Genomic DNA, 21,011 nt, shown 5'->3' with positions numbered 1-21,011 from the left:
TCTGAGGGAACTGAGCCTTTGGAACTTGAACCTTATCAGGTTGAGCTCTTAGGCCCAGGGGGACCCTCAAGGGAGGAGCTGTGTAAGGGACAAGAAACCTGTCCCTCTCTTGAAGGCCTTAGGCAGCAAGCTGCTGAAGAGTCCAAGGGCAAGAAAAATGGAACACATAGGGTCTATTGGGAAGATGGACTCCTGTACACTGAGGCCAGAGACCCCAAACCTGGTGCCACTAGGAGAGTGGTAGTGCCTCAGTCGTTCAGAGAGTTTATTCTGACCTTAGCCCATGATATTACCCTTGCTGGGCATTTGGGACAAACCAAGACGTGGGAGAGGTTAGTCAACCACTTCTACTGGCCCAATATGTCCCAGAAGGTTAAGGAGTTTTGCCTCTCCTGCCCCACCTGTCAATCCAGTGGTAAGACAGGTGGGCACCTAAAGGCCCCCCTCATTCCACTTCCAGTGGTGGGGGTCCCCTTTGAAAGAGTGGGTGTGGACATAGTTGGTCCACTGGAACCTCCCACAGCCTCAGGAAATATGTACATCCTAGTAGTAGTGGATCATGCTACTAGGTATCCTGAAGCTATTCCCCTTAGGTCGACTACTGCCCCTGCAGTAGCCAAGGCCCTCATTGGTATCTTTACCAGAGTGGGTTTCCCTAAGGAGGTGGTGTCTGACAGAGGTACCAACTTCATGTCAGCATACCTAAAACACATGTGGAATGAGTGTGGAGTGACTTACAAATTCACTACACCATACCATCCACAAACTAATGGCTTAGTTGAGAGATTCAACAAGACATTAAAAGGCATGATCATGGGGCTCCCAGAAAAACTCAAAAGGAGATGGGATGTCCTCTTGCCATGTCTGCTTTTTGCTTACAGAGAGGTGCCACAGAAGGGAGTAGGATTCTCACCCTTTGAACTTCTGTTTGGTCACCCTGTAAGGGGACCACTTGCTCTTGTTAAAGAAGGCTGGGAGAGACCTCTTCATGAGCCTAAACAAGACATAGTGGACTATGTACTTGGCGTTCGCTCTAGAATGGCAGAGTACATGGAAAAGGCAACCAAAAACCTTGAGGCCAGCCAACAGCTCCAGAAGTTCTGGTATGACCAAAAGGCTGCACTGGTTGAGTTCCAACCAGGGCAGAAAGTCTGGGTTCTGGAGCCTGTGGCTCCCAGGGCACTCCAGGACAAATGGAGTGGCCCTTACCCAGTGCTAGAAAGGAAGAGTCAGGTCACCTACCTGGTGGACCTGGGCACAAGCAGGAGCCCCAAGAGGGTGATCCATGTGAACCGCCTTAAGCTCTTCCATGACAGGGCTGATGTGAATCTGTTGATGGTAACAGATGAGGATCAGGAGGCAGAGAGTGAACCTCTCCCTGATCTTCTGTCATCAGACCCAAAAGATGGCTCAGTAGATGGAGTGATCTACTCAGACACCCTCTCTGGCCAACAGCAAGCTGATTGTAGGAGAGTCCTACAACAGTTTCCTGAACTCTTCTCCCTAACCCCTGGTCAGACACACCTGTGTACCCATGATGTGGACACAGGAGACAGCAAGCCTGTCAAAAACAAAATCTTTAGACAGTCTGACCATGTTAAGGAAAGCATTAAGGTGGAAGTCCACAAGATGCTGGAATTGGAAGTAATTGAGCGCTCTGACAGCCCCTGGGCTAGCCCAGTGGTCTTAGTCCCCAAACCTCACACCAAAGATGGAAAGAAAGAGATGAGGTTTTGTGTGGACTACAGAGGGCTCAATTCTGTCACCAAGACAGATGCTCATCCAATTCCTAGAGCTGATGAGCTCATAGATAAATTAGGTGCTGCCAAATTCTTAAGTACCTTTGACTTGACAGCAGGGTACTGGCAAATAAAAATGGCACCTGGAGCAAAAGAGAAAACAGCATTCTCCACACCTGATGGGCATTATCAGTTTACTGTTATGCCCTTTGGTTTAAAGAATGCCCCTGCCACCTTCCAAAGGTTGGTGAATCAAGTCCTTGCTGGCTTGGAGTCCTTTAGCACAGCTTATCTTGATGATATTGCTGTCTTTAGCTCCACCTGGCAGGATCACCTGGTCCACCTGAAGAAGGTTTGGAAGGCTCTGCAATCTGCAGGCCTCTCTATCAAGGCATCCAAATGCCAGATAGGGCAGGGAACTGTGGTTTACTTGGGCCACCTTGTAGGTGGAGGCCAAGTTCAGCCACTCCAACCCAAGATCCAGACTATTCTGGACTGGGTAGCTCCAAAAACCCAGACTCAAGTCAGGGCATTCCTTGGCTTGACTGGGTATTACAGGAGGTTTGTGAAGGGATATGGATCCATTGTGACAGCCCTCACTGAACTCACCTCCAAGAAAATGCCCAAGAAAGTGAACTGGACTGTGGAATGCCAACAGGCCTTTGACACCCTGAAACAAGCAATGTGCTCAGCACTAGTTCTAAAAGCTCCAGATTATTCTAAGCAGTTCATTGTGCAGACAGATGCCTCTGAACATGGGATAGGGGCAGTTTTGTCCCAAACAAATGATGATGGCCTTGACCAGCCTGTTGCTTTCATTAGCAGGAGGTTACTCCCCAGGGAGCAGCGTTGGAGTGCCATTGAGAGGGAGGCCTTTGCTGTGGTTTGGTCCCTGAAGAAGCTGAGACCATACCTCTTTGGGACTCACTTCCTAGTTCAAACTGACCACAGACCTCTCAAATGGCTGATGCAAATGAAAGGTGAAAATCCTAAACTGTTGAGGTGGTCCATCTCCCTACAGGGAATGGACTTTATAGTGGAACACAGACCTGGGACTGCCCATGCCAATGCAGATGGCCTTTCCAGGTTCTTCCACTTAGAAAATGAAGACTCTCTTGGGAAAGGTTAGTCTCATCCTCTTTCATTTGGGGGGGGGGTTGTGTAAGGAAATGCCTCCTTGGCATGGTTGCCCCCTGACTTTTTGCCTTTGCTGATGCTATGTTTACAATTGAAAGTGTGCTGAGGCCTGCTAACCAGGCCCCAGCACCAGTGTTCTTTCCCTAACCTGTACTTTTGTATCCACAATTGGCAGACCCTGGCATCCAGATAAGTCCCTTGTAACTGGTACTTCTAGTACCAAGGACCCTGATGCCAAGGAAGGTCTCTAAGGGCTGCAGCATGTCTTATGCCACCCTGGAGACCTCTCACTCAGCACAGACACACTGCTTGCCAGCTTGTGTGTGCTAGTGAGAACAAAACGAGCAAGTCGACATGGCACTCCCCTCAGGGTGCCATGCCAGCCTCTCACTGCCTATGTAAGTATAGGTCAGTCACCCCTCTAGCAGGCCTTACAGCCCTAAGGCAGGGTGCACTATACCATAGGTGAGGGTACCAGTGCATGAGCATGGTACCCCTACAGTGTCTAAACAAAACCTTAGACATTGTAAGTGCAGGGTAGCCATAAGAGTATATGGTCTGGGAGTTTGTCTAACACGAACTCCACAGCACCATAATGGCTACACTGAAAACTGGGAAGTTTGGTATCAAACTTCTCAGCACAATAAATGCACACTGATGCCAGTGTACATTTTATTGCAAAATACACCCCAGAGGGCACCTTAGAGGTGCCCCCTGAAACTTAACCGACTGTCTGTGTAGGCTGACTAGTTCCAGCAGCCTGCCACACTAGAGACATGTTGCTGGCCCCCTGGGGAGAGTGCCTTTGTCACTCTGAGGCCAGTAACAAAGCCTGCACTGGGTGGAGATGCTAACACCTCCCCCAGGCAGGAGCTGTAACACCTGGCGGTGAGCCTCAAAGGCTCACCCCTTTGTCACAGCCCAGCAGGGCACTCCAGCTTAGTGGAGTTGCCCGCCCCCTCCGGCCACGGCCCCCACTTTTGGCGGCAAGGCTGGAGGGAACAAAGAAAGCAACAAGGAGGAGTCACTGGCCAGTCAGGACAGCCCCTAAGGTGTCCTGAGCTGAGGTGACTCTAACTTTTAGAAATCCTCCATCTTGCAGATGGAGGATTCCCCCAATAGGATTAGGATTGTGACCCCCTCCCCTTGGGAGGAGGCACAAAGAGGGTGTACCCACCCTCAGGGCTAGTAGCCATTGGCTACTAACCCCCCAGACCTAAACACGCCCTTAAATTTAGTATTTAAGGGCTACCCTGAACCCTAGAAAATTAGATTCCTGCAACAACAAGAAGAAGGACTGCCTAGCTGAAAACCCCTGCAGAGGAAGACCAGAAGACAACAACTGCCTTGGCTCCAGAAACTCACCGGCCTGTCTCCTGCCTTCCAAAGAACTCTGCTCCAGCGACGCCTTCCAAAGGGACCAGCGACCTCTGAATCCTCTGAGGACTGCCCTGCTTCAACAACGACAAGAAACTCCTGAGGACAGCGGACCTGCTCCAAAAAGACTGCAACTTTATCCAAAGGAGCAGCTTTAAAGAACCCTGCAATCTCCCCGCAAGAAGCGTGAGACTTGCAACACTACACCCGGCGACCCCGACTCGACTAGTGGAGAACCAACACCTCAGGGAGGACCCCCGGACTACTCTACGACTGTGAGTACCAAAACCTGTCCCCCCTGAGCCCCCACAGCGCCGCCTGCAGAGGGAATCCCGAGGCTTCCCCTGACCGCGACTCTCTGAAACCTAAGTCCCGACGCCTGGAAAAGACCCTGCACCCGCAGCCCCCAGGACCTGAAGGACCGGACTTTCACTGCAGAAGTGACCCCCAGGAGTCCCTCTCCCCTGCCCAAGTGGAGGTTTCCCCGAGGAAGCCCCCCCTTGCCTGCCTGCAGCGCTGAAGAGATCCCTTGATCTCTCATTGACTTCCATTGCGAACCCGACGCTTGTTCTAACACTGCACCCGGCCGCCCCCGCGCCGCTGAGGGTGAAATTTCTGTGTGGGCTTGTGTCCCCCCCGGTGCCCTACAAAACCCCCCTGGTCTGCCCTCCGAAGACGCGGGTACTTACCTGCTGGCAGACTGGAACCGGGGCACCCCCTTCTCTCCATTGAAGCCTATGCGTTTTGGGCACCACTTTGAACTCTGCACCTGACCGGCCCTGAGCTGCTGGTGTGGTAACTTTGGGGTTGCTCTGAACCCCCAACGGTGGGCTACCTTGGACCAAGAACTGAACCCTGTAAGTGTCTTACTTACCTGGTAAAACTAACAACAACTTACCTCCCCCAGGAACTGTGAAAATTGCACTGTGTCCACTTTTAAAATAGCTATTTGTGAATAACTTGAAAAGTATACATGCAATTGAAATGATTCAAAGTCCCTAATGTACTTACCTGCAATACCTTTCAAACAAGATATTACATGTTAAATTTGAACCTGTGGTTCTTAAAATAAACTAAGAAAATATATTTTTCTATACAAAACCTATTGGCTGGATTTGTCTCTGAGTGTGTGTACCTCATTTATTGTCTATGTGTATGTACAACAAATGCTTAACACTACTCCTTGGATAAGCCTACTGCTCGACCACACTACCACAAAATAGAGCATTAGTATTATCTCTTTTTACCACTATTTTACCTCTAAGGGGAACCCTTGGACTCTGTGCATGCTATTCCTTACTTTGAAATAGCACATACAGAGCCAACTTCCTACAAATGGCAAAAGACTTTGGTGGTCATTACAACCCTGGCGGTCGGTGTTAAAGCAGCGGTAAAACTCCCAACAGGCCGGCGGTAAAAAAAATGGAATTACGACCGTGGCGGAAACCGTCAACACATACAGCCACTTTAACACTCCGACCGCCACGGCGGTACAAACAAACAGCGCATCGGTAACCGCCAACAGACAGGCGGAGGACAATGTACCGCCCACAGCATTACAACCCACCAATCCGCCGCCTTTTCCGGGCCGGATTCACCACGAACAAAAACACAGCGGAAACAGGACTTCGGAGGGAAAACGCTCACCTCTACACACCCCACGAGGAACCAGGACGCCATGGAACCGGAGCTCCGAATTCTGTCAGCCTTTATCTTCCTGCTCCTCTACCAGGAGCAAGAACGCCAGCAGCAAAGACAATGGTGAGTACTGCACCTACGACACAGGGGAGGGGGGAGGGGAAAAAACAGTGACACACACACGCAGTACGCAACACCCACACCCCCTCCCACACCCACTACAACACACACACAAGTACATGTTGATACATCACAGTTACACCCCCCAACCCCCACTGGAAGAATGCAAGGACAAAAGGAACTGAGTCGAATAATTGGATATATTCAAAGACATGAATCTAAAATATATACAAATATATACATTTATACGATATACAATTATATACACCAAGAACACAAGTCCAAGGGATTCCACCATCATAGTCCGTGGATCACTGGGCCCAAAAGGCGTGGGCGAGGCCCACACTCAATACCCGATCAAAACAGAGAGAACACTGCAGGGGCATCAGATAGAAATAAAACAGGCACCTCAGGGGGAACAGAAGGGGGGGGGCACCTCAGCCGGTTGAGTGCACGACGCCAGATCCACGAGGGGGCTCCATGCCCATTGATGTATCTTGGGGAGTGCAAAGCCACAATTTCACAAGTCTCTACAGTGGGTGCTTTGCCCACTGTTCAATCCTGGGGAGTGCAAATCCACAGTCTCACAAGTCTCTAAAGTGGGTGGTTTGCCCACTGTTCAATCCTGGGGAGTGCAAAGCCACAGTCTCTCAAGTCTATACAGTGGGTGGGTTGCCCACTGTTCAATCCTGGGGAGTGCAAAGCCACAGTCTCTCAAGTCTCTACAATGGATGGTTTGCCCACTGTTCAATCCTGGGAAGTGCAAAGCCACAGTCTCTCAAGTGGATAACAGTCACCACTGGTTCTGGAGGGGACCTTGTGCCAAGAGTGCTTCATCCTGCCAAGGACAGAGGTAGTGGATTTAAATCTCCACTGGTTCTGGAGGGGTCCTTGTGCCCAGAGTGCTTCATCCTGCCAAGGACAGAGGTAGTGGATGTATCTCTCCACTGGTTCTGGAGGGGGTCTTGTGCCCAGAGTGCTTCATCCTGCCAAGGACAGAGGTAGTGGATGTATCTCTCCACTGGTTCTGGAGGGGGCCTTGTGCCCAGAGTGCTTCATCCTGCCAAGGACAGAGGTAGTGGATGTAAATCTCCACTGGTTCTGGAGGGGGCCTTGTGCCCAGAGTGCTTCATCCTGCCCGTGGAGGACTCAGTAGCGTCGGAATCATTTGCTTTGACTGGCCTGCGGGGCTGCTGGCGGCGTTGTCCTGGGCAGCGGTGCTTGTGGCGGTGTTCTTGGCAACCATACTTGTGGCGGCGGTGTCCTGGGCAGAGCTTCAGCTGGTGGCGGTCTTGTTCTGCCCTGCGGGGCTGCTGGCGGGGCTGCTGGCGGCTGTGTCCTGGGCAGCGGTTCAGCTGCTGGCGGTCCTGTCTGTGGCAGCGGGGCTGCTGCTGGTGGTCGCTTCCTGGGAAGTGTGGCTGCTGGTGGTCCTGTCTGTGGCAGCGGGGCTGCTGCTGGCGGTCGCTTCCTGGGCAGTGTGGCTGCTGGCGGTCCTGTCTGTGGCAGCGGGGCTGCTGCTGGCGGTCGCTTCCTGGGCAGCGGGGCTGCTGGCGGTCCTGTCTGTGGCAGCGGGGCTGCTGCTGGCGGTCGCTTCCTGGGTAGCAGGCTGCTGGCGCTCCTGTCTGTGGCAGCGGGGCTGCTGCTGGCGGTCACTTCCTGGACAGAGGGGCTGCTGGCGGACCTGTCTGTGGCAGCGGGGCTGCTGCTGGCAGTCGCTTCCTGGGCAGCGGGGCTGCTGCTGGCGGTGGCTTCCTGGGCAGCGGGGCTGCTGGCGGTCTTTTCCGCCATCTGATCTTCCGAGACTTGCCGGTTTTACTGTGCCCCTTTCCCCCCTTGGATGGTGTCGCAGCTGTCTCCACACTCCCAACTGTCCCCCTGGGAGCGGCTTTGGTGGCTGGTTTCTTTCCCCTCTCCCGCCGGGCACTGTCCAACTTTTTATGCTTGACAGGTGGGGGACTGTCCGTGCTCTGGCTCCTTGCCACACTGCCTGCCCTGCTGCCTGGTGTACTCCATAATCCGGTGACTACTGGCACCAATGCGTCCCGCCGAAGTTGTGGCTGAGGTGCTAGGTTGGGACCTGGAGAGTCGGGCCCTAGGAGACTAACGGGGTGGGGGAGGTGAGGGAAAGAGGTCAAGGCTGGACAGGAAAAGTTTCTTAGGAACACTGGGACGGATAGCTGGAGGGGGTTTGGGAGTGGAGGAAGAGGTAGATGTTGTAGGCGGTGTACGTTTTGTGACTTTGGGTGAAGGTACATGGGCTGTAGGCTGCCGTGAGGTGGATGGCTGTTGGGTGGGTGTGTGGCTGAGTTTGTGTACCTTGGGAGGTGGCCTCACAGACACACTGGGAGAGGACACAGGAGATGTGTGAATGGTAGTGGGGTGGTGACTGCACGTGAGCGGGGTGTGGTGGTGGGTGTGCTGGTGATGGACGTAGTGGCTGAGGATGTAGTTCATGCAGGTGTGAGTGGAGATGAGACAGGGAGGGAGGAGGGAGACGAGGATGAGGAGGACACAGTGGAGGGAGTGGATGTTGGTGTGTCTGCATGTGTGTGATGCTTGCAGGAGTGTCTGTGGGATGTGTGGTGCTTATGTTTGTCAGAGCTTCCCTTGTGTGTTGAGGTGTGTGCATGCTGGTCTGATGGTGCGTTTGGGATAGGCTGAGGTACAGGGGTGTAGGTTTGGTTGAAGGAAGTTGGAGGGGGGAGGCTAGAGACAGGGACAATGGCTGCCATCAGTGCTGAGGCCAGAGTCTGAAAAGCTCACTGAGGGGCTGCCTGACCAGAGTGAATGCCCTCCAGAAATGCATTGGTTCGTTGCAACTGCCTCTCTACACCCTGGAAGGCATTCAAAATGGTAGACTGCCCAACAGTGAGGGACCTGAGGAGGTCAATGGCCTCCTCACTGAGGGCAGCAGGGGTGACAGGGGCAGGGCCTGAGGTGCCTGGGGCGAAGGTAATACCCACCCTCCTGGGTGAGCGGGCACGGGGCAAACGCTGAGGGGCTGCTGGTAGGGGTGATGACGGTTGTACCTGTAGATGCGGGGGGCACAGATGGGGCCGCCACCGCAAGGTAACTCCCATCAGAGGAGAAGTCCATCTCGCTGGTGTCAGCTCCTGTCCCCGCCGTTGAGCTCCCCTCGCCCTCCGTCCCACTGGTGAATTCGGAGTCCGTAGTGTCGCCCTCCAGGGCCATGTGGGATGCAGCTCCCTCCTGCTCCGGTGCGACTGCTCCTCAGCCTGATGATGCTAATGCACACAAGGGCAGGGAGACCACAAAAAGGGGGGGGGAGACAGAAGTAAGACATGTTCAGTGCATGCAATACCGCTACCGTTGGTGGACACGACAGACACAGAAGCCCGCTGCACTACGCCACGCATTTGGGGTCCACTATTCAATCCCTGGGACATGGCTTACAAGGCTATGGCCGATTGCTGCACACATGGATGTCACAGGAGCCTGACTAGGTGTAGTTGGCACTGTACACAAGTGGGGTGGGGTGCCACAGGGCTTGCCTGAAGAAGGGAACTTAACTAGCAAACCCGCCCTGGCCTAGGGGTACCCACAGCCCACCTCCCCCACCCAGACACCTAAAATGCACACTAAATCAGCAGAAGGAGAGTTTACTCACCCCCTTGTTGCTGCTGTGATGCCCTCAAGCTCCCATCCAAGTCCGGATACGCCACCACCAGGATCCTGAACATCAGGGGGGTCATGGTGCGACGGGCACCCCTCCCACGTGGGAGGCCATCCCCAGCTGGGCCTCCGCCGTCTTCTTGCTCCAGCGGCGAATGTCCTTCCATCTTTTCCGGCAGTGGGTGCTCCGTCTGTGGTAGACCCCCAGGGTCCGGACTTCCTTGGCGATGGCACGCCAGATGTCCTTCTTCTGGTGGGTGCTGACCTACAGGAATTGTACAGGGGAAAAGAGAAGTAATTACCAACTGCACCGTCACAGTCATTGGCCCGCATCCCTACCCTTGCCATGACGCACATGCACTCACCGTCGTTTCATGCACGCCTCATTCTCACCCCCCTATCTTTCATCCACCCCACTCCACATAGGCATTGCCCATACGGCAAGCTCACAGTGTACTTACCTGTTTGTCTGAAGGACCGTAAAGTAGCATGTATTGGGGGAGGACCCCATCCACGAGTTTCTCCAACTCCTCCGTGCTGAAGGCAGGGGCTCTTTCCCCAGACACACGAGCCATTGTCTCTTCCAGACTGAGGTCACAGCAGCACTTGCAGTGTAGGTCCTCTCCTGTCGAAGATCAGGTATCGAGTGATTGAACAGATAGAAAATGGCGGTCACCTCCGTGGCGGTGCGTACCGTCACCGCCGGCGTACATCGTCATTGGCTCCTGGGACCCATAGGGCCCAATGTTAACCAATGCAGAATTGCGCTGCGGTCTTCGACCGCCTACCGCGACGGTGTACAACGCCAGCGCAGTTACCTCATATCTCCCTGTCCCACTTTACAGGTCAGGCAGCCGCCATTTCAGGGTCCCACATGGCATTATTTTAGACTGCGTCACACATACCTAGGCCTTGCCTAACCACTCATACAGGCAAATTTAGATTTAAGAATATTTTCAGAGTAAGCTGTGTTTACGTACCTCAGAGTTGGTTGACTCCCTGCTTGCTGTTCTCCTCCATAGGCACCGTCCGCTGGGGCATGTGAGGAGATGGCGGCATCCTCCAGTGTACAGACCGCTGGTGGACCTATCGACAATGGAGGAAAGACATGTGATCATCACCTACAGGCTTGATCGTGCCACAATCCAGGAACTGTGTGCCCAGTTGGAGCCAGACCTGATGTCAGCTATCCGCCATCCCACAGGAATCCCACCTCAAGTGCAGGTGCTGTCAGTACTCCATTTCCTAGCAAGTGGGTCATTTCAAACGACAGTGGCCATAGCATCAGGGATGTCCCAGCCTATGTTTTCCAACGTGTTGTCCAGAGTGTTGTCTGCCCTGCTGAAACACATGCGGAGCTACATCATTTTCCCTCAGGTGGAGGATTTGCCTACAGTGAAAGGTGACTTCTATGCCCTGGGAAATAGCCACAACATCATAGGTGCCATTGATGGGACACATGTGGCCTTGGTCCCCCCGCAGGAGTGAACAGATGTACAGAAACAGGAAGAGTTACCATTCAATGAATTTGCAGATGGTGTGTTTGGCAGACCAGTACATCTCCCATGTTAATGCCAAATTCCCTGGCTCAATGCATGACGCTTACATCCTGCGGAATAGCAGCTTTCCTTATGTGATGGGGCAACTCCAGAGGCACCGGGTGTGGCTATTAAGTGAGGACATGGACCCAAGTCAGTGGAAATAGTTGTCTGGGTCTGTGGATGTCCCTATGAGTCAGTGTGTGTCTAACAGTTGTCCCTCGACATTTGCAGGTGACTGTGGTTACCCCAACCTGTCATGGCTACTGACCCCAGTGAGGAATCCCAGGACAAGGGCAGAGGAACGCTACAATGAGGCCCATGGGTAAACTAGGAGGATTATAGAGCGGACCTTCGGCCTCCTGAAGGCCAGGTTCCGGTGCCTCCATATGACAGGTGGTTCCCTATTCTACTCGCCAAAAAAGGTGTGCCAGATCATCGTGGCCTGCTGTTTGCTTCACAACTTGGCAGGTACTTTTTCTGCAGGAGGATAGTCCAGATGGAGGTGTTGTGGCAGCTGTGGAACCTGTGGACAGTGAAGACGAGGAAGCAGAAGAAGAGGACATCGAAAACAGGAACACGATGATCTTGCAATACTTCCAGTGAGACACAGGTAAGAAGATAACACTGTCTGCTACATCTGATTTTCATCCACTACCTCTCTACTGTCTGTCATGTTCACCCAGTGTATGGTCACTGAGTTGTCACTTGCCCTTACGATTTCACAGATGTGGGTCCCACAGTGTGACATGTGCTTTGTTTCCTCATGGACTAGAGCTGCGTGACATAGGTATGTTGACATTACATTTGAAAGAGCATTTTGCCACTGTTATTGCTAATACACAATATCGAAATCACAGACAGACTCCTGATTGTTTTGTGCTTTAAGGGTGTTTATTTAAGTGCTCAATATTGAAGGGGGTTATAAAATGGTCAGGGGTGATGGTGGAGGAATGTCCATGGCAGAGTCCAGTCTATTAGTCTCACATGTGCATTGTCCAAAAGGACATAGGAAGTGGAGCTGGGGCAGTTTAAGTATGGACAGGGTGACAATATGGGACAAATGGATGACAATCAGGGTGGTCTCATTTCTTGGTGGGGGTCTTGGCATCCTTCTCTGTCTTTGTCCTGGATCTCAGGGACCGTATGCGGGGTGGTTCTCCCTCTGCAGGGAGTGGGGTGCTGGTGTGGTGGTCCTGTGGCGGTGCCTCCTGTCTACTAGCGCCGGCAGAGGTGGTGGGCAGTTCATCGTCCAGGCTAGTGTCAGGGGCCCTTTCTTGTGCCACAGTGTCCCTCTTGGTGTTGAGGAGTTCCTTCAGCACCCCTACAATGGTGCCCAGGGTCGAATTGAACGATCTGACTTCCTCCCTGAAGCCCAAATACTGTTCCTCCTGCAGCCGCTGGGTCTCCTGAAACTTGGCCGGTACCTTTGCCATCGTCTCCTGGGAATGATGGTAGGCTCCCATGATGTTGGAGAGGGCCTCGTGGAGAGTGGGTTCCCTGGGCCTGTCCTCCCCCTGTTGCACAGCAGTCCTCCCAGTTCCCCTGTGTTCCTGTGCCTCTGTCCCCTGAACCGTGTGCCCACTGCCACTGCCCCCAAGTCTCTGTTGTTGTTGGGGTGGTGGGTTATCCTGGGTTCCCTGTAGTGGTGGACACACTGCTGATTGACGTGTCTTGGGGACAGAGGTATGGGCATGCTGAGTGGGCGCTGTGCTGGTGTTTCCAGAGGGGGCAAGCTCTGTAGTGGCCTGTGCCAGTGTGAGTGGAACCGACTGTCCTGAGGTCCCAGATGGGCAGGGCTGGTCATCTAGATCCAGTTGGACAGAGCTGCTGTCATCACTGTGGGCCTCTTCTGTGGGTGGAGTGGACATATCTGGACCCTCCTGTCCGGTGACGTTGGGTAGGGGTCCTGCAGGGGTGTAAAGGCATGATTATTGCATCTGTATGTGCCATGGTGTGCAATGGATGGGTGACTGTGTACCCCAGTGCTTGCATTCCTGTGTAGGACCTTGTGTGATGATGGTTTAGGGGATGTATGGGTACGTGTAGTGGCCATGCATTGGTGATGGGTGTCCATGCTTTGGTGCTGCATGCAGGGCTTGGTGTTGGGATGTGTGGTTTCTGATATTGGTACATGTGTGAGGAGCCCCGCTGCCACAGACAGGACCGCCAGCATCCCCGCTGCCCAGGAAGTGCCTGCCAGCATCAGCCCCGCTGCCACAGACAGGACAAGTAAAGTAAAGTCTTTGTAGTGCACAAAACCCTGCCCTTCCTTGCCCTGGCCTCGGACACACTCCAAGGGGTTGGATACTGCTTTGTATGAGGACAGACACAGCCCTATTCAGGTGTAAGTGTCACTCTATCCCAGGACACCCCAGCTTTCTTTGTGTAACTATTTGGAGTGAATACACAAAGCCCAACTGTCATCCTGACCCAGACGTGTATTCCACAGGCAGACAGAGACACAGAATTGTTAAGCAAGAAAATGCCCACTTTCTAAAAGTGACATTTTCAAAACTTACAATCTAAAAACCGACATAATCAAAAGATGTATTTTTAAATTGTGAGTTCAGAGATACTCCAAACTCCACACCTCTATCTGCTCCCAATGGAAAATTACACTTTAAAGGTATTTCAAGGCAATCCCCATGTTAACCTTTGGGAGAGATAGGCCTTGCAATAGTGAAAAACGAATTTAGCAGTATTTCACTATCAGGACATGTAAAACACTAGGACATGTCCTACCATTTAGTTTCACTGCACCCAGCCCATGGAGCTGCATTGGGTCTTACTTAGGGGTGACTTACAGGTAGTAAAATGGAAGGATTGGGCCTGGCAGGTGGGTGCACTTGCCAGATCGAAATGGCAGTTTAAAACTGCACACACAGACACTGCAGAGCAGGTCTGAGACATGATTCCAGGGCTACTCATGTGGGTGGCACAATCAGTGCTGCAGGGCCATTAGTAGAATTTGTTTTATAGGCCCTTGGCACACAGGGTGCACTATACGAGGGACTTACTAGCAAATCAAATATGCCAATCATGGATAAACCCCTCACCAATAAAATTTAGGCAAAGAGCACTTGCACTTTGGCACTGGTCAGCAGTGGTAAAGTGCACAGAGTCCTAAAACCAGCAAAAATTAAATTCAGCACAGGATCAAAACAGGAGGTCAGAAGGCAAAAAGACAGGGGAAACCATGCCAGAAGCTGACAAGTCTAACAAGGAAGTACATTTGGTTGTGCTCAAAGGAGGAACTCTACCAGCAAAGGAAAAGAGGGAGGTGGGAATATTAATGCCAAATGTTGACACGGAGGAAAAGACAGCCGAAAGGAAAATTCACTTATCTATGGTTTGTTCTGTCCAAAAGGTCTGGTATGATGTTTGAAACTGAACTGATTGGAAAAGCTACCAGTCCCTAGGAGTGGTCATTTGCTGGGCTCACTGACAGAATATCAGAAACAGAGATATCGAGTGGACACAATATTGTGTAAAAAATATCGAGGAGCATAATATTGAGAAGGTAAGTGCAAATAGGTAGGTATAGATTTATTACTCTTAACTCAACATCTACATACCTAGAAGATATATCATCAACGTACATATATGTGGAGGTATATATATATATATATATATATAGTCAAACTTTGCTTTCCTCCAGAAACTGACCCCCCACAAAACATCCCGTGTTCGGAGCTCAAGTTCTGTGATTGAGAGCGGCCCATTTCCCTTCATCACAGCATCATACCCAGTGCTCTGTGATAATGAGAGGTCCATGTGTATGCATCACAACATCATGTCCAGTGCTCTGTGATTCAGAGAGTTCCATGTGTCTGCATCTCAGCATCATGTCCAGTGCTCTGTGAGTGTGAGGTCCCCATTTGCTTGAACCCTTCATTGCTGCATCTGGTTCTTCATGTGATGATTGAGAGACGCCCATGCGCCTGAATCCCAGCAAAATGTCCAGTGCTCTCTGATAATGAGAGGAACATGTGTCTGCATCCCAGCATCATGTCCAGTGCTCAATGACTGTGGGAGGCCATGTGCCTGCATCCCAGCATCATTTCCAGTGCTATGTGATTGAGAGAGGCCCATGTGCTTGCATCCAAGCATCATGTCCAGTGCTATGTGATTGAAAGAGGCCCATGTGCCTTACTCCCAGCATCATCACAGCATCATGTCCTGTACTTTGTGATAACGAGAGGCCCATGTGCCTGCATCCCAGCATCATATCCAGTGCTCTGTGATTGAGGGAGGCCCATGTGCCTGGCTCCCAGCATCATCACAGCATCATGTCCTGCGCTCAATGACTGTGAGAGGCCCATGTGCCGGCATCCAAGCACCATGTCCAGTACTCTGTGATTGAGAAAGGTCCATGTGCCTGCATCCCAGCATCATGTCCAGTGCTCTGTGATTGATAGAGATCCGTGTGCCTGAATCCTGCATCGATTCTTCACTTCTTCTAGTGACCGGTGACTGCCCATGCCCTGTAAGCCCCAACCTTCATGCAGCACATCACTTCTTCAAGTAAATGAGGACTGTGCATGGCCTGTCTGTCCCAAGCTTCATGCAATTTATCATTTTCTTCAAGGAACTGTGAATGTCTACCTTCAGTATGCCACCTCTTAAAAACCACCTCCCACAACCTCCACCTACAGACGTCCAAGTCAATGAGCATGCTTGTGTACCCACCCAGTATGCAAGTCCTGCCAGCAGCATGGCCAGTCCCGGTGTCTGGCCACTGCTGCCACTAATTAAAGTCAAAATGGACTGTTTGTTACCAAGTTGGGGAAAACCAAACTCTTGCAAAGCTGCTCATCACGTGTCTATCTATGAGGACTAGTCCAGTGTATGCATGGCCACTGGAATTATGCGGCAAATTTTGCAGCAGGGTTGAGCAAATTATGCAGCAAGAAAAGGAAAATTGTGCTATATGATTAGCACATTTTGTAATACAGGGAGTGCAGAATTATTAGGCAAGTTGTATTTTTGAGGATTAATTTTATTATTGAACAACAACCATGTTCTCAATGAACCCAAAAAACTCATTAATATCAAAGCTGAATATTTTTGGAAGTAGTTTTTAGTTTGTTTTTAGTTTTAGCTATGTTAGGGGGATATCTGTGTGTGCAGGTGACTATTACTGTGCATAATTATTAGGCAACTTAACAAAAAAAAATATATACCCATTTCAATTATTTATTATTACCAGTGAAACCAATATAACATCTCAACATTCACAAATATACATTTCTGACATTCAAAAACAAAACAAAAACAAATCAGTGACCAATATAGCCACCTTTCTTTGCAAGGACACTCAAAAGCCTGCCATCCATGGATTCTGTCAGTGTTTTGATCTGTTCACCATCAACATTGCGTGCAGCAGCAACCACAGCCTCCCAGACACTGTTCAGAGCGGTGTACTGTTTTCCCTCCTTGTAAATCTCACATTTGATGATGGACCACAGGTTCTCAATGGGGTTCAGATCAGGTGAACAAGGAGGCCATGTCATTAGATTTCCTTCTTTTATACCCTTTCTTGCCAGCCACGCTGTGGAGTACTTGGACGCGTGTGATGGAGCATTGTCCTGCATGAAAACCATGTTTTTCTTGAAGGATGCAGACTTCTTCCTGTACCACTGCTTGAAGAAGGTGTCTTCCAGGAACTGGCAGTAGGACTGGGAGTTGAGCTTGACTCCATCCTCAACCCGAAAAGGCCCCACAAGCTCATCTTTGATGATACCAGCCCAAACCAGTACTCCACCTCCACTTTGCTGGCGTCTGAGTCGGACTGGAGCTCTCTGCCCTTTACCAATCCAGCCACGGGCCCATCCATCTGGCCCATCAAGACTCACTCTCATTTCATCAGTCCATAAAACCTTAGAAAAATCAGTCTTGAGATATTTCTTTGCCCAGTCTTGACGTTTCAGCTTGTGTGTCTTGTTCAGTGGTGGTCGTCTTTCAGCCTTTCTTACCTTGGCCATGTCTCTGAGTATTGCACACCTTGTGCTTTTGGGCACTCCAGTGATGTTGCAGCTCTGAAATATGGCCAAACTGGTGGCAAGTGGCATCGTGGCAGCTGCACGCTTGACTTTTCTCAGTTCATGGGCAGTTATTTTGCGCCTTGGTTTTTCCACACGCTTCTTGCGACCCTGTTGACTATTTTGAATGAAACGCTTGATTGTTCGATGATCACGCTTCAGAAGCTTTGCAATTTTAAGAGTGCTGCATCCCTCTGCAAGATATCTCACTATTTTTGACTTTTCTGAGCCTGTCAAGTCCTTCTTTTGACCCATTTTGCCAAAGGAAAGGAAGTTGCCTAATAATTATGCACACCTGATATAGGGTGTTGATGTCATTAGACCACACCCCTTCTCATTACAGAGATGCACATCACCTAATATGCTTAATTGGTAGTAGGCTTTCGAGCCTATACAGCTTGGAGTAAGACAACATGCATAAAGAGGATGATGTGGTCAAAATACTCATTTGCCTAATAATTCTGCACTCCCTGTAGTATTACTTCATTATTTCGGAATTTTAAACTTGGTAACCCTGTCAGGACATTCGTTGCACCTCAGTAGTACCATTTTAATACCCAAATATAGCAATAAACAACAAAAAGGTGACCAGTCTAGCTTTGCAAAGGGCCTTTTGGTGCAGCAGCACATGCTTCTGCTTTTTAAGTAAGTTTTGAACCGTTTGAGCAAGAAATATAGGGCCTGATTTAAGAAAAGTGATTCTACATTACATGTAGCGCAACTTTTTTTGCGGCCCCTTACGCCCCCTAGCGCCACCATGTGTGCACTGTATTGAATATACAGCGCACCATGAAGCAGGGTAGGGGCAATAGCGTAAACATTTTTGATGCTATTGCTGTACTTTTCAGGATTAGCGCCCGACATTTGTGCACTAATCCTGAAAAGTACATTGAGCCCCATTATAAATAATGGTGTGCATCCTTTTAATGCCTGCTCTGTGCAGGCGTTAAAAATGCCACTTAAAATGATGCAGTAGAATCTCTTAGATTCCACTGCGCCATTTTTGCAGGCCCCCTAATGAGGGAACGCCCCCCTTGCATACATTATGTGCAGACATAGGGCCTGATTCTAACTATGGAGGACGGTGTTAAACCGTCCCAAAAGTGGCGGATATACCACCTACCGTATTACGAGTTCCATAGGATATAATGGACTCGTAATACGGTAGGTGGTATATCCGCCACTTTTGGGACGGTTTAACACCGTCCTCCAAAGTTAGAATCAGGCCCATAATGTGGCACAAGGGGTTACTAAGTGGCACAATGCATGCACTGCGCCACTTTGTAAATTTGGCCTCGTTGAGCCACATTAGCGTAAAAAAAATGCCGCTAATGTGTCGCAAGGAGACGCTAGCCCCTCCTGAACCTGGGCCATAATGTTTTTTTGTTAAAATCTACAGATTATGAGGCAGAGAATGGATTATGTGGCAAAAGCGGTAAATCTATAATTATGCGAAAATCGCCGCACAATCATATAATTCCAGTGGCCCTGAAGGTATGTAAACCTTACTGTGTGCGTGAAGTCTATGGCCAGTTCATGTACCACGTAACCGGGATGCGCCGCCACCTTTATTCATCCGTGCCATGCGACTAAGTAAAGTTTAAAGGGGTATTTGTTTAATAACAATAAAAGACTAATATATTTTGCTGCAAGAATAGTGTTTGGACAAGCTGAGAAAGGTTCATGCGCCATTGCCTCGCCCCATCCTCCAAGGATAAGCCTCGACTCGCTATCCCCGCTGCCTTCAGGTATTCATTCAGTTTGCAGTCACATGACCAGCTACAGTGTTTACTACGAGCAAGTCACGCAGGCCCCACGGCACTGGCCTAACAAGGTATTTAAACACTATCAATATTTTGTCAGTCTGTTCTTTGCAATGTTTATTTTTTCAAGAGATATTTTTTGCATTCCCGGTTTTCACAAGGAGACATCTGAAGCTCTGTAATGACTGGATGTGCTTTTGTTAAGGTAGAGGTAAGTCACTGAGGCGTGTTTGTGCAGACTTCCTACCAAGTGCATGTATGGGCAGGATTAGAAGATGCCTCTTGGCTAACATTTAACCAGATGCACAGTGTTTGTATGCCAAGGTCGTGTGAGAAAAGGGCTCTTCTGACATGGTTAGGCCCCCCACTTTTTGCCTGGTATATGATTTAGCCTCAAAGTTGTTACTGCCCAGGGCCCTTGCTAACCAGGTTCCAGGGGTCAGATCTCTTTCCCAAAACTGTTGTAATGGATTGGCGCAATTGGAGACACCCTTAGCTGTCACTGTAAGTCCTTAGTAAATGGTACTTAGGTACCCAGGGCATGGGTTGCTAATGGGGGGCCCCTGAGGGCAGCAGCACTGGTTGTGCCACCCTTGGGGCCATGCATCCAGATGCATGCAGCACTGCCATTGGAGGCTGAGTGTCCTGGTGCACACCTAAACAGCAAACTTGACGTGGCACACAGCCTTTGTGTCCTGTCCACTACACACTGCATGCAATAGATGCAAGGCACCCCTCTGTCAGGCCTTCCAGCCCTAACGCAGAGTGCATTATACTGTACCTGAGGCCATAGCCGCATTAGTAAGGTGCCCCTACTATGTCCTTGCCAAACCTGGGAAATAGTAAATGAACAGAGCAGCCATTTTAAATGCATGTGCTGGACACTGGTCAGTACGAGTTTCACAGCTACATGATGGCCACTCTGAACTTTGGGTTGTTTGGTATCAAACAACTAAGAATTATAAATCCAAACTGGTGCTAGTATTTGATTTATTACAAAATGTACCCAGGGGTCACCTTTGGGGGTTCCCCTGCAAAAGCTAACTACCCTGGTATGGTTGATGGCCGGTCCCAACCAGCCTGCCACCACCAGACACAAATCTGAACCCCAGGGGTGAGAGATCCTGCTCTCTGGGACTCAGAACGAAGCCCTTCCTCAGGAATGTGCATTGCTCTTCTGGTGAGCTTCAAAGGGCTTACTGTCCTTAAAACTCAACCCCCTGGCCTGCTGCTAGCAGCAGATGGCCACCCCCATTGCAAACCTCCACTTTTGGTTGGGACAACAACAGGAAACCCTAATGTGTTGCATGCGAGGTGACCTCTCCATTTAATTTTCCTCCATCTTGCATGGAAGGAAAATAGCCAATCAGGTGTAAGGAACTGACCTTTGCCCACAGGAAGTGGTCACTTAGTAGGTGTAGCCACCCGGAGGTAGATGACCCATTGGTCACTACTAGGTACTTCCTAAAATGCACACTAAATACAGTGTATTAGTGGGCATCCCTAAACCAAGAAATCAAATTCTAAGGGAACAAGAAGACCAGCAACAAAAAGACCAAAGACACGAGAACTGAAGACCTGCTGAACAAAGAATATGCACCAATCCCAGTCTGCTGTAACTAGGACTCAAAAAGCACAGCTGAGGGGTAATTCAGACACTGTAAGGACTCTAGAAACTCCCAGAGGACCTCCATTCTTCACAAATTGCCAAAGAACTCACTCCAGAGTGAAGACATCACTCTACAACAAGAAGGAACTAACAAGCCATTGAGATCCACTTCACTGACCAGCCGCTGATCGCCGAACCAGACAACACAGTTGGACCAATTTCCACCCAAAGGACTGCAAGGACACTCCCTGCCAGTATGCCAAGTTTGGTGGCACTGCGCCCTCCACCGGCCGAACCATATCATTGCCCTAGGTCATGGTCACCTCAATCAGACAACAAGAAAAGTAGCCCGCTCCGGACTGTAAAAGGACCATGAGGAAGCCCCAGTCGAGGAACTTCAGAAATCACCAGGA

General features: G+C 50.4%; 1 protein-coding gene across 4 annotated transcripts in view; it reads right to left on the bottom strand.

Annotated features, from left to right (window-relative positions):
- LOC138299119 (uncharacterized) overlaps nucleotides 1-21,011 on the bottom strand; it is a 336,990-nt gene that overhangs the window by 248,000 nt on the left and 67,979 nt on the right. The window lies entirely within an intron of this gene.

The sequence above is a fragment of the Pleurodeles waltl genome, chromosome 6, assembly GCF_031143425.1.
Source record: "Pleurodeles waltl isolate 20211129_DDA chromosome 6, aPleWal1.hap1.20221129, whole genome shotgun sequence".
Classification (NCBI taxonomy): domain Eukaryota; kingdom Metazoa; phylum Chordata; class Amphibia; order Caudata; family Salamandridae; genus Pleurodeles; species Pleurodeles waltl.
The sequence above is the reverse complement of the archived record's forward strand: the minus strand, read 5'-3'. Positions and strand labels throughout refer to the sequence as shown.